General features: G+C 38.0%; 1 long non-coding RNA gene across 1 annotated transcript in view; it reads right to left on the bottom strand.

Moving 5' to 3' along the window:
• Nucleotides 1–15,227, bottom strand: part of LOC129486806 (uncharacterized) — a 381,019-nt gene that overhangs the window by 80,321 nt on the left and 285,471 nt on the right. Inside the window, exons 7-8 of the long non-coding RNA XR_008659098.2 lie at nt 12,028–12,110; nt 11,791–11,925 (exon numbers count right to left, since the gene is read on the bottom strand). This is a non-coding gene — a long non-coding RNA (uncharacterized lncRNA). The remainder of the gene's footprint in view (nt 1–11,790; nt 11,926–12,027; nt 12,111–15,227) is intronic.

Genomic DNA, 15,227 nt, shown 5'->3' with positions numbered 1-15,227 from the left:
ATGTGAATCTTTGCTCCACCATTTACTGTGTGGGTAACCTGGGCAAGTTAATAACTTCATCTATAAAATGGGGATTAAAATACTTCCTGTGAGAGACTTAAATGATATAATGTGTATGAAGCCTTTGGTAGAATATCTAGCTCCTTAATTCTGATTTTTATATTAATGGTTTTATTATTGTCTTAGTTGGTGTGGGCTGCTATAACAAAATACCTTAGACTGGGTAGCTTGTAAACAACAAAAATTTATTTCTCACAGTTCTGGAGGCTGGGAAGTCCAAGATTGAGGCGCCAACAGATTCAGTGTTTGATGAAGGCTTTCATTCTGGCTTATAGAGAGCACTTTTTTGCTATGTCCTCACATGTTGGAAGAAAGTAGCTAGCTCTATGTGGTTTCTTTTATATGGGCCCATAGGTCCCACTCAATCATTTCCAAAAGGTCCCATCTAGTAATATCATCGCCTTAGTTATTAAATTTCAACATATGGATTTTGGGGAGACACAAACATTCAGAACCTAGGAGTTATAATTATAAGTGTTTTTCAGAATATCTAGATTTACAATATCTAAAACCATAAACACAACCTAAATATAGGCCTGTATTCCAGCTTCACCCAATATTTCCTTCACATTTCAAAATTTTCCACTTTTGTAATAATAGGAAATTAATTCAGAATGCTGCCCACATGTGAACCCATATTTGGATTTGCTAGGGCAAATCCAAATGGTCCTCCTGCTAGGACCATTGCTAATTTCCTCTTAAGCAGCCTTCCCTGATTTCTTCAGCCCATACACATCTATCTTGTCTTTGAACATGTAATTGAAATCACTGCAATAGTTTGTCGTTTATATTTTATCTAAATTCTTATGTACGATTTGTCTTTCTTCTGTAGATTTTAAGACCCTCCAATGAAGACCATATTTCTCTATACATTTATCTGTAGCCCGTCCTCATTCCCCTGACATTGGCTTCTAGAAATATAATGCCTTCTTAGTAGACTCATATAAGCCTAGTGAATGGATGAGTCAACATATGAGCAATGCAATTCTTTTGTAATCCCTTTGGTATCTAGCACAGTTATAGAAATATAGTAGATCCTCAATATGTATTTTGAGTAAATGAATAAATGAGAATAAGCAAATATTAACTATTTGATTACCCAAAATAATATGCACTTATGGAAAGTATTTTCTCTAAACGGTTCAAACTAAATTTTCTGTTCTTGTTGCATAGATAAATAATAAAAAGCATTAGATAGAAAAGACATCATTATGTGGTCTGTCAGGTCATAGACAAAAAGCAACAAGAATAACAGCAATATGTGCACTGGAAAAAAAATATACATTAATAAAGATATTGTTGTTTTGAACTGTTAATATAAACACTTCTTTTTTTTTCTGGTAAGGATTTTCTTCTTACCAATATTGTCATGAGCCTTCTCACCCATCTATAACATAGCTAATTCAATGCAGATTTATTCTGAATTTGTATCTGTATAGATTATGATTCTGTAGTCTCCTCATAATCATTTCAGTAAACAATTTCAAATCCACAAAGCAGTAAAATTGACCCAGAGTTAGCGAACATTTGGTGTTTTGGACCTTTTGTCAATGATTGAATTCAATGTGATTCAATCAAATCAAAGGAGAAATCTTATTTACCCTTCAAGTCTCCATTTCCCAGGCAGCATTAGTCACTCCTTCTCTACTTCCCCAGTACCTTCACGTATCTCTATTTATTAGCATGTCTTCTTCCCACTCCTGCTCCACAATTTCCTTGGGCTCCTTGAAGATAGGAAATGTGTCTGATTCTTCACACCAGCATGCCACTGAATAGCATGAGGAGAACTTGTTTAATTAGTTACTTCATGGCCTAAGCTGGGATGCCAGCTCCCATTTAAACCATGTTAAATGTTAGCTACTTACGCCATTGCTCCCACAGCTCTTTGTTCATATTTATAATAAGTCATAATAATCAAATGACAGAACGTAAGATTTCTACTTCAAGTTTGTCTTTCTTTCAAACTTATGAGCTCCTCAAGGACAGAAACTGCCAATTAGTCATCTTTATTTGTCTAGCATTTAGTCCAAGGCCCCAGAGAGTATTTAATGAATGAGCAAATTAATTAATTTTTAAAAACTTTTGGAATATAATCTGCTCATGGTAGAAGGACACCTTGATGGTCACATCTACCTTATCTAAAATGTTCTCACGGAGTCCAGTCCCCAGCAAAAGTGCCTAATGGCTTAACTTTGTCTTCAGCACCTCTCTACCTGATCATACTACCTTCTTTCATACTCTCCTTTTGCTTCTCAATAAAGAGACATTCATACTTCATTCTTAATGAATCTAGGACCTGGGCAATCCTACTCATGTAAAGGGCAGTTTCTCTCCAACAACTTATATCAGTAGATAAGATACTAGGATGAGAACTCTTCTTTACCTCACTATGTGACAGTAGCCCTAATTCTCATGAAAAGCCAGAATCAGTAGCCCTAGACAACTTAGAAGAAATGGGTAAATTCCTAGAAACATACTACCTACCAAGACTGGATCAAGAATAAATAGAAAGGTTACACAGACCAATAACCAATAAGGAGATGGAATCAGAAAAAAAAAAAAAAAAAAAAAAAACTCCCAGTAAAGAAAAGCCCAGAACCAGGTGGCTTCACAAGTGAGTTCCACCGAACACTTAAAGAAGAATCAGTATCAATCTTTCTTAAACTCTTTCAAAAAATATAAAGAGGAACACTTCTGAACTCCTTTTACGAGACCAGCTTCACCCTGATACCAACGCGAGAAAAGGATACTATAAGAGAATAAAACTCTAGGCCAATATCCCTGATGAATACAGATGTAAAAATCCTCAACAAATATTAGCAAACTGAATTCAACAACACATTCAAAGGGTTATATATCATGACCAAGTTGGATTTACCTCTGGGATGCAAGGAAATTTCAACATACATAATTCAATCAATGTGATACACAACAGTAACATAATTAGGAATACAAAGCAGCATATGATCATCTCAATAGATGCAGAAAAAGTATTTGACAAAATTGGACACCATTTGATGATAAAAGCTCTCAACAAATTAGGTATAAAAGTATTGTGCCTTAGCATAATAAAGGTCATATATTATATGCCCACAGATGACATCATACTCTATAAGTAGAAGTTGAAATTTTCTCTCTAAGATCTAGTACAAAGAAAGGATGTCCATTCTTACCACTTCTTTTTAACACAGTACTGTAGATCCTAGCCAGAGCAATTAAGCATGAAAAAGACATAGAAGGAATACAAATTAAAAAAGAAGAAATAAAGTATTTCTGTTTCCAGATGGCATAACTTTATATGTACAAAAGTCTAAAGACTTTACACTCACATGCACACATGCAAAAAAAAGTGAGAAATAATTACCAATTAGAAATTAGAAATAATTAACAATTAAAAATAATTATAAATAATTAACAAATTCAGCAAAAACTAATTACAGGATGCAAAATCAATATGCAAAAATAAGTAGAACTTTTATACACTGACAATAAACTATCTGAAAAGGAAATCAAGAAAATCTCATTTACAATAGCACCAAAAAGAATAAAGTATCTTGCAATAAACTTAACCAAAGAGATGAAAGACTTTACACTGAAACTGTAAAACATTGATGAAAGAAATTAAAAGAAAAAATAAATGGAAAGGCATCCCATGTTCATGCATTGGAAAAATCAATATTGTTAAAATGTCTACATGGCTCAAAATGATCTGCAGATTCAATGAAATCCCACTCCAAATTTCAACAGCATTTTTTACAAAAACAGGGAAAAAATCCTAAAATTTGTATGGCCCTACTAAGGATCCTGAATAGCCAAAGCAACGTTAGCAAGAAAAACAAAGCTAGAAGCATGACATTTCCTGGCTATAAACATATTACAAAGCACAGATAATCAAGACACTATGGTACTGGCACAGAAACAAATATACAGGCAAAGAAATAGAAAGCACAGAAATAAATCCATGCATATATGGTCAACTAGTCTTCTGCAAGGATGCCAAGAATACACAATGGGGAAGGGACAGTCTCAATGGCGTTAGGACAATTGGATACCCACATGCAAAATAAAATATGAAATTCCACCGTTATCTTAAAAATCAACTTGAAATAGATTAAAGACTTAAAAATAAGGCCTGCAACTATAAAACTTCTAAAAGAAAATATAGAGAAAATGTCCCTTAACACTGGTCTTGGCAATAATTTTAGGCAGAATATGACACCAAAAACACAAGCAACAAAAGCAAAAGTAGACAAATGAGATCACAACAAGCTAGGAAGCTTGAAAAGCAAGGGAAACAATCAATAGAGTGAAGAGAAAACCTATGGAATGCGAGAAAATTTTGCATTTTCTCCATTTTTCCATTAAAAGAAAAATAATTTAAATGCCTCTTGGCTACAAAGAGGCCAGACCTGAGTTCATAAAGATTGGCCTTGGAAATGAATGCAGAATATGCATGTCATGTGCGTTTAAGATTGTTCTTCCCCTCAGTGTCTTAAGACTTTGTTACTCAATTACGCTTATCTACCTGGCTCTGTTTTCAGGCTGAGTATTTTTCTGGATGCCGTTATTTTCTAATGCAAGCCTATACCCTTAGTTTTCCAGCTTGTTTTAATTTCAGTAGTCAATACAGCTTAGTCTAAAAATAAAGCTGTTACTCTGCTATTTTTATGTAGCCCATGGAATTATATAAAAGAAATTTAGCAAAAAGCCAAATAACACATATCAAGGCACGTTTTACTACAGGAAAATTAGTTCTAAACACCATTCAGGAGACCATTTATAGCTGAGCTGTTTACTCTGTGAAATGTGAATAACCCATTTATAAATGTTCAGCTGTGATCTAAACATTTCCACATAAATGTAAACACAAAGTCAGAAAAGTTTTGAGTAAAGATCTTAATGAACTTGATCTTAGTAGGTCTTATAGATGAGATCATGTACAGAAAGTGATACTGTACCTAGCTCTTATCTGTGCAGGAAAAATTGATTTAGGTGATGGAGGAGGGGCTGAAGATGATTCCCTATTCCTTCAATTGCTCACTCAGAAAAAATGTATGTTTGTTGAAGGAAAAGTAGTGAAGCCAGTCAAAACTCTGTTGGACACCAAATCTCTTCAGACACAGGATGAATTTAAGGTAATTATTTTAAAAGGCCTCCAAGTAGCCCAACATGCAGACACTTATTCTCGGTGTTTGTCAAAACCTTTTCTGATTATTAGGTCCACCATGAGCCTTCTTGACAGCAGCATGGCATCTTGGTGTAAGAATGGTGATGCTTCTACCCAGTGGAAATCAGTAAGAATGCAAAAAGGAACCTGCTGGTGACCCACTCATCTCAAGTTGACTCCACTGCCTATCTTAAATCGTCAGTGCCTTTGGTTCTGTGGGACACTTGACTTGCCTCTTCCTCCTGTTTTTACTCTTTGACATTTACCAATTATGATGCAATGGCTTTTCAAACTCTTTGCAAAGAGTAGGGAAAGAAGTTCAATGATTTTTACAATTGAACCCATTGTAAAGGTAAAAGGAGGAGGGTGAGAGAGAAAATGTCCTCATGATTCCCCTTTACCAATGATGCTAGTCTCTTTTCTAGATGACACCACTTTGTGCCATCTCCTCTCTGAGTATCCAAATTCTGCCTATTACTTGAAATTTATCACACAGCCTGCCCCATTCATGAATATTTCCATGATCATTTCACCACCACTAACTTCATACACCCAGGGGACACAACTTATCACCTAACCTTAGAATAGAATTGCCTATTTTGTATCACTTGGTCTTTTTCTTTCCGTCCACATTAGATAAATTTGAGTTAGGAACTATGTGATATAAAAAGGGAGTATGGCAAAGTTAAATAATGTGGGATTTGGAGTCAGGAAACAGAGGTTTGAATCTGAGATCTACCGCTTGGTAGAAATTTTAGTTAGGAATTGGTTTAATAAAAAAAAAAAAATGGACTCATAGGGATTAATTTTCCTCACATAACTAATAGTCCAGGAAGGCAACCCAGGACTGGTGCAGCTGTTTGAAATGTCATCAAGACCCCAGGCTCATCTGTCTAATTGCTCCTCCCTCTTGAGTGTCCTTGACTTTCATCCTTAAGCTTGTAGCCTCATGGTTGTAAGATGCCTGCTGAACCTCTAGACATTACCTTCAGGTTCTAAAAGAAAATAAGGGTAAAGACAATGGTAATTGAAATAAAATAGGATGTTCCAGCAGAGGTGGCCTATTTAATCAGGAAAGCAAAGTTTTTCCTGGAATCCTCATCAGCAAATTTGCAATTGCATTCTATTGATCAGAACTGTGTCTAATGATTTCACTAGCTGCAAGAGGACTGGAGAGAAAGGGACTCAGGAAAGTTAATTAACCTCTTTTATACCTCCATTTCCAAATCTTGAAAATAAGAGAAACAATGCCTACCTCGTAGGAATTTTCTGAGATTAGTGGCTCTCTCACAGTGAGTGGCAAATAGCAGGTACTCAATAATTTTTAAAAAACGAAAGAATTAAAATATCGTGGAATTCTCAACCACCTTCTATGATCTAGTCACAAAAAATAAGCATCATTTACAGAGTTCCCTTTGAGCTAATCACTATTCAAGGCCCCATGAATAAAAACATATATTTAAAACTTAATCTTTATAATTAAGAAGTAACAGTCTAGCAGGAAGAACACGTATGTCGATACATATATTCAATGAAATGTAACAAGTTGCTGGGATGACTGTATGTGCAAAGGGGAATGGCAGCATAGAGGAGAAAAAGATGAATAGTACCTGTTAGATTAGGGGAAGCCTTCATGAAGTGATAAATGACTGGGACATAAGGAAGGTGTAGGAATTGCCCAGGTGAAAAAGAGAGAAGAACATTCAAATCAGCATACTCAAAGGCACACAGATAGGAAAGAGCTAGGCAGGTTTGGGCAAGTCACAACTACAAATTATTGGCAGAGATTAAAGATGATGCCCTTTCTATTCAAGAAAGTTGCTGCAGTAGAATTAGTGTATGTGCTAGACAGCTTTTGACATGGTTCCCAATGATTACCACTCCTGGAATTCACATCGTTGTGTAATCCTCTCCACTTTATACACTGAATCTGGTGACTTACTTTTATCAGAGGAAATACAGCAAAAATGATGAAATGTCACTTCCATGATTAAGTTACAAAAGACTATGTCTTTCATCTTGCTGGTATTCTTTCTCTCTACATGTCTTCTAAGTAATAATAGAGAGGCCACATGGCAAGGAACCAAGAGCAGCCTATAACCAACAGCCAGCAAGAGATGGAGGACCACCCTCAGATAAAAAGCCCATGAGAAACTGAATCCTGCCCACAACCACATGAGTGAGTTTGGATGCAGATCCTGGCCCTGTTGAATCCTAAGATGACTGCAGCTCCTGCTGATACCTTAATTGCAGGCTGTGCGAGGCCCTAAAGCAAAGGACCCAGCCATACCAGGCCTGGATTCCTGGCCCACAGAAACTGAGATAATAAACAGCCACCAGGTTTTGGAGTAATGTATCACACAACAGGTAATACAATTACCAAGATTTTATCAAACATCTGCATGGTTCTTCACTATGGCATACTTCCCATCTAAGAAATGTTAATTCACTAAATTAGTCCCATTATCTTCAAATGCAATGCCTGTTCTGACTGGTCCCCTAGCACCCTGTGTACTGACTGTCACGGAATGCTCACCAGAAGTACCCTCCCCTCTCCGTCTCCACTGTACTAAATTTAACTCCTACAAAGTCCACCTTAGCTGCCATGACCTCAAGGAGCTCTCTGTGATCCTTTTATACATTACTAGACTCCTCTGGAATACTGCCTCTTTGGCTTGCAGCTAACTCTCTAATTCTTGATCAGTGGACTCCAGGTATTTCTGTATTTTAGTTATTTCATCCAATGCATTTTACTCTACTGTGTACAATCTGGAGTTAGACCAGAGTATACACAGAGTACAGAGTAGAGTATAATGCATTGGATGAAATAACTAAATAACCAGATCGTACACAGTAGAGTATAAGAAAAAGCCATTTTGACCAATCTTCTTTCTTTTGCAACCCCCTGAGACAATAACAATATTGGTTTTCTGGACTTGTCCAAACATACAAATAGCAAGAGACTTTCTATCATATATTTACTCAACTAATATTTTTGAAGTATTTATACTGATGATCTAGGCACCCTGAGGATTCAACAGATTTTTTAAATGACACTTCTCTTGAACAACAAATAGTCAAGCACACACAAAAAAATAATAATAATAAATTGCTCCAAATGACCTCCCTAGAAGGCTAATCATGTAGGTTCTTCATGAGAGATACATAAGAGCTATGGGTGTCTCAGCTGGGTTTCCTGAGACACAGACAAGGAGATGATGTTTGGTATGCAGGATGTTTATTAAGAATCGAGCTCTGAAGAGAAGGAAAGAAGCAGAGAAGTGGGAGTGGACAGAAGGAGGAACCAAGCTACAATATAGGCCCAACAATGAACTCAGGAAACACCATGGGAAGCTCCGGAGTTAGCGTGGCCTTCCAAAGTACTTTCATGATGGGCCAAGATGACCATGCCTATACATGCTGTTTCATTCATTCATTGACAGTGGACAGACTAGAAAGGAGGTGAACTTGGCTGAGTCAGCTCTCTGCCACCAAGGCAACCCTGAACTGACAGCTACCTGTCAATGGCTCTCCCAGGAGATGAGAATGCAAATCCCTTTTTAAAAGGGGATCTGAGCATTGGAAAGTCCACCAAACATGGGATGAAGAAATGGTAAGTGCAGACAATGCATCTGCAAGCTTGATAGGTCAAGGAAGGAGAACACGGTGACCAGAAAGTAAAGGCTTGAGAATGATTTGGGTGGTGCTGCCTTGTTTCCTTTCTGTACCATAAAATATGACAAGCTAGGACAGAAAGCAATGATCTAGCGGGAAAGAAAGATGTAATTAGCAAAATAAAGCAGACTCATTTCTCTTTCCTCCATGCCCAGATAGAACTTTTTACATCTCAATTATAGCCCTTAGTAGTCTCCCCCACTGTATCGCAAACTACACACAAGCAGACACCAAAATAATTTTCCAGTGTTTTCCTCTGTGTTTAGAACTGTCTAGAGCACATAGTAAACATGTAATTGTTTGAGTCATGGAATTGAGCATTTAAAAAAATGGGAAAACCTAAATTCTTTGAATTTTATTTTTTACTTAACCTAAATAAGGATGCTTAAACATTATACATTTTTGAAGTAATAATATGTAATGCCTACTGCGTAAATAGCTCTTTCTACCAGAGTGGGGCAGGGGAAAAGGCACAGATGTTTCTTACCATAATTATATTAGGTAATTAACAGACCCAGATTCATGTGGTCCCCAAGAGCTTGTCAACTCATTTTATAAATAAGAAAATCTAAAGTGATACATACGCAGCCCAGGAGATTATGTATAAGATGAGATTTTGAGACATCTCAAGTTGTTATAAAGACTTTCTTCCTCATAATATATTTTTTCTCCTTTGATGTATCTGCTGTGAAAGATGATTAACACACAGCTTATTGGATTGGAAACCAAATAAATCAATGTTGTTTTCTTTAATCCTAGAGAGTTCACAAGGAACAGTTTTTATAAAATTTATTTATCTTTAATAATCTCCAATGGACAGATCTTTACAATTGATCTGCCAAGGGTCAGAAAAGAATGAGGGAAGGTCTTCTTACTGTTAACCTTCATGAGGACTTTATTTCTTGTTGGTGTTTGTGTTGTTTGTTTCCTCTGTAGCTAAAATGAAAAGCAGAATTACAAGAAAGATTTGTCTGTGTTTTTCATTCCTGGAACACTGGGGGAATGTAAAAGAAGGTGCGTTAATGGAAGAGCATCATCCCAGATTTTTGCAATTCTCCATAGATGCATCTAATCCAGTCTGGTATGTGATAACAGAATACTGATTAGTGAAGAGAATCTTTAATATGAGGCTGCGCAACATGCACCCTTTGGAGAGTTCATGATTATGTAAATCTCTGATTCTATATTGAGGGGTTTGAATGTGATGCACAACAGTAACATACTAAATAGATTGTTTTATTCCAAGTATTAGACCCTGAACACTTCCATTTTAAGAAGGAGAAATTGCAAGGAAAAAAACTACAATGTATTTGGGGAAGTTTTGGCCACCAGGCCTAAATACAACATAGGACGTAGCTATTGTAATGAAGCGGTTGTTGAAACTTCTCCAAGATTGTTGCAAGATAGTCAGGAAATTAAGTCATTTTATAATTAACACATTAGATTTTATACATATTTTTGGCCAATTTAAAATGATCCCTTTGAGAAACTACAAACTTATTTTCATAAAGTTGCTACTACTGAGAACATTTTGGGTGTCCCTCTTTTGGAATTGTTTTTAGGGCATGGAAAACATCTTTCTAAATAACATTTGTGTTTGTAATAGATCATTTGCTCAAAAAATTAGTTTGCTTTCTGATGTTTATTTATCCATCTGAAATTGTCAAAAGTCATTCAGAGCTGGGCTTGAACACCTTGGATGACCAAGGTGGGTCACAATTATAGTCTAACTTTGATTTTACGGATTGAATTACTTAGTAGTGCTCTCAGAACCTGGCCAAGAAGGTATTAGCCTGAGGGGATTGCAGAAATACTCTGAGCAAGGGAACAACACCAGGAGTAAACATATGATCACACCAAGGGAAGTATTTTGGAAAAGGAAAAAATCACATTCATAAATATGAGTTCAGGCATGCTTGCTGAAAAGCTCTCTGGCTCATTCATCCACAAACTTAGAAGCTTGTTCAGCAAGCATTATTGATCACCTGCCAAGCCCTGAGCACAGTGCTAGATGTTGGGGGTATTCAAACAAATGGAACTTAGTCTCCTCCCTGGACTGTGCATGATCTAGTTGGTGAGACAGACATTGTAATAGAGCATTACAGAAATTGGGAAAGTTCTTTGATAGAGACGTGCACAGGCATCACAGAATCACACAGGACTATGATCAAGACAGTTAGGGCTTTGTAGCCTATTTTGGGTCATTAACATTTTGGGCAGTCTGGTGAAACTTATGGATACCTTATCTGAATAATGGCTTTAATGTATAATACAACATGCACAGGATTACAGGGAAACTAATTATATTGAAATATAGTTATTAAAATTTTAAATGTGACCTTATAATGCACATGCTTCTTAATTAACTTATAAAAAAAGATCAAGTGGTGGGCCTCATCACCACTGTAGTTATAAAATAGTAAAGGGCATAGTCAATATTCTGAGGTGCAAGCAACAACTATAATGTGTTATGAAAATATCTGTGCTTTCTATTGCTAACAAATCACAAATACTGCTAAGACTAGTAGAATTTGTTAACTATGTGAAAAACTAAAGGAAATAATCAATTCCAGTTAGAGACTAATGAAAATGAAGATAATTTTTCTAACTTCAAAGACCCTGAATTCTATTTGTGGATTCATTGGGGGAATGGGAAATCTGTGTTAAGAAGCTCTGTCTAATGAACAATGATCAAGCTGTGTCTTGAATTAGGGGATAGGAAGGGGAGTCTGGGTAGAGCCATGAGGGATCCCCCAGGCATTGAGGGCTGTGTGAGCAAAGGCACACATGTGGATGTGCTTTTCAAACACAGTATCTTTGAAAAAATTCAAGCAGTTTTTATTACTAATAACTGGTATCTTATAATATTTCTGGTGCTGATGACTTACGATTTTGTTTCATACTGTTTATCACATGTCTGTGGATGAGCCAATGGAGGATTATCCACAGATAATCCCAGTTCTCTAGAAGGTGTCAGCTTTGGGACAAGTGTCATCCTGTTGAGTCTAGTTTTCACAGCACTACTGAGAAGAATTACACAAGAGGAAACTTCAATTCCAGTTGTGAGTTCTGGCGCAGGGCAAAATAATTATTCATGTATGCATGCATCAATACTTCTTACATACCTACTCTGTGCCAGGCGCTGTGCTGGGCAATAATGGTATCAAGATGAATAAATCACAGATGTTACCTTCAAGAAGTTCACCACCTAGCGGAGAAGACAAAACTTGAATGTACACATCTGCAAGAGCAGCTAACAATGAGATAACGCATGAAAACCACTCAGCCCAGTACTTAGTTCACAGAAAGCACTCAGCAAATGGTAGTCATTCTTAAGTTCTATTAAATTCCTAGGAGAAGAGCAACACATCTATCTGGACAGCATCAGGGAAGCCTTTCTGAACCTCATTTGCCATTTCTCAAAAACAATGGGATTTAGACTAAACTCCCGGTAACCTCAGAGGGCTTTTCCCACTATACCATTCTACCATTCTAGGGACATGATATGGTTTAGGGTGAAATAAGCAGTGATGTACAGTAAAGGGTTAACTCATCAGGCCAGGGTTGCCCAAACTCTGCACATTTCAGAGGTCTTCAGGACTGGTCTTCAAGTAGCCCCTGTAAAATAGTCTTGGAGCCCTTGAAATACCTGCCAAATAAGAGTGTCTTTGGATAGCTGAGGTCTGGGACCATGCCAGATGGTTTATGCTAACAGTGGAATTTATGTTGAATGTCTGTTTTTGTATGCCTGGGCTTTGGGTCATGCTGTGTCAATTTGACCCCTGGGGGACTAGAGTCTAAAGAGCTGAGATCCGTCACACAGGTGTTCCATGTATATGTAACTGACCGCTCCATGACCAATAAAAACCTTGGACACATCAAGTCTCAGGTGATCTTCCCTATTTGACAATATTGTATACATGTTGTCACACAGCATTGAATGAAAATCAAGTTCTACCATATAACTCCACTGAGAGAGAATAACTAGGATCTTGCCCTTCATGTCTCCTGGACTCCACCCTGTGAATTTTTCTTTTCTTTTGAGACAGAGTCTCACTCTGTTGCCCCAGCTGGAATGCAGTGGCATGATCTCAGTTCACTGCAACCTCCGCCTTCTAGGTTCAAGCAATTCTCATGCTTCAGCTACCTGAGTAGCTGGGATTACAGGCGTGTACCATCATGCCTGGCTAATTTTTGTATTTTTAGTAGAGACGGGGTTTCACCATGTTGGCCAGGCTAGTCTCGAACTCCTAGCCTCAAGTGATCCTCCTGCCTTGGCCTCCCAAAGTGCTATAAGTCTTTTTCCTTTGCCAATTTTGATCTGTATCCTTCCACTGTAATATACTATACAACCATGAGTATAACCATTTTTTTTTTTTTTTTTTTTGAGTTCTAGGAGTCTGTCTAGGAAATCATCAAACCTGAGTGTGGTCTTGGAGACCCTAACACAGGTAAGTAGCTTTTTCTCACAAAGCCTTCTCTGGTTCCTTCAGTCCAAGTCACCCGCTCCTTCTAGGCTGCTCTAGAACTTACAGAATACTCACAACACACATGTGAGCTTAAATCAATATTCAGTTACTTAACTTTTTCACGACTGGGTGCTCTGTCTGCCAGCCAGACTCTGAATTCTGAGAAGGCCTTGCCCTTATCTTACACTTCCCACAGATTGCACACAGCCAAGGCTGGGCATACAGTATATTCTCACTGTACACTTGCTGTAATAAATTGTCTGGCTATATATGAAGAGAAGGGGAAAGAGGAAAAGAGGTGTTGGGGTGCGGGGAAAGAAACAAGTGGGAATCTTGTAGCTAATCAACCAGACATGTCAAGGAAGAATAAACCAGGACCTTCACCTTGATAAAGAGGGCAAACAAGTTGGAAAGCAAAGGATCAAGGGAGATTAAACAAGTATGAGAAGAATCATCTGCCTAGAACAGACACAGGAAAAACAAATAAAAAATATGTAACAGAGATTACACAAAGATTATATTGGAAATTGCAAGATAAAAGAAGATAGCAGAGGAACAAAGCAACATAACAGTAAGCCGGGTCCTGGGAGAGGGAGTTGTTCACTAAGCAGGAGACAGGAAAGGCCTCTGTTTCTAAAGATTAATACAGATGGGACCAAGACAATGCAGAAAAGCACAATAAACATGAACTGTCTTGGGGCCTTGGCTGTTTTTAGTGCTCTTGGACATGCTAACAATACGTGTGCAATGAGAATATATTAACCGGGGGTAGAAAAAGGAAAAAGGGTCGCTGGTGTGTATACACTCTATTGAGGTCAGGTTTGGAGGACCCTGGCCAAAATCAGACCCGAGTATAGGCTGAGAGAGGGTCTTCCTTTGCCTGTGAACATTAAGTGATTCCTACTGAGCTCTTGCATATGTGTCAGATCCTGCCAGCCTGACAGTGTCTCCAGAGGTTAAGGAAATAAAGGGTTAGCGTTTTTCTTTACTGAAGGGTCTCATTGTAACCTAGCATTGATGTCCTGTTTCCATTCAATCAGCTCAGTTCAAACACAGCTCAGTAGTGTCAATAGTGTCTATGGTGTCAGGTATCCAAGAGCAGATGCTGGCAGTGCCCTGGGCGCACTCTAGGTCTTCCCCAGAGGCTGGCTGCAGAAGCTTCCTGTGATGGTTAATACTGAGCATCAACTTGATTGGACTGAAGGATGCAAAGTATTGTTCCTGGGTGTGTGTGTGAGGATGTTTCCAAAGGAGATTAACATTTGACTCAGACCCACTTTCAATCTGGGTGGGCACGATCTAATCAGCTGCCAGTGTAGACATAATAAAAGCAGGCAGAAGAATGTGAAAAGATAGACTGACTTAGCCTCCCAGCCTACATCTTTCCCCCTTGCTAGATGTTTCCTGCCCTCAAACATCAGACTCCAAGTTCTTCGGCTTTGAGACTCAGACTGGCTTCCTTGCTTCTCAGCTTGCAGATGGCCTGTTGTGGGACCTTGTGATCATGTGAGTTAATACTCCTTAATAAACTCCTCTTTATATATACAGCTATCCTATTAGTTCTGTGCCTCTAGAGAACCCTGACTAGTACAGTTCCCATGCACCATCTCTGCCTCAGGGTATTCTCTAGCAGGGGGTGTGTGTGCCCAGCTCATGGAGTAAGTCTACAGGGGAGTTAACTCCTCAGAAAAATGCAGGGTTCAAGTTGCTAGACAAACATCCCAGCTTCCTTGACCATCACAGGGACAGTTCTGAGGTGGGTTTCATGGAGTTTATCAAAGGGTCTCTAGGGGAGTTACACCCCAGTTGCCCATAGTGGTGGCTTGCACAGTAAAGGGTTAACTCATCAGGCCAGG

Source organism: Symphalangus syndactylus, chromosome 7, assembly GCF_028878055.3.
Source record: "Symphalangus syndactylus isolate Jambi chromosome 7, NHGRI_mSymSyn1-v2.1_pri, whole genome shotgun sequence".
Taxonomy (NCBI): Eukaryota; Metazoa; Chordata; class Mammalia; order Primates; family Hylobatidae; genus Symphalangus; species Symphalangus syndactylus.
This window is presented reverse-complemented; position numbering and strand designations above follow the sequence as displayed.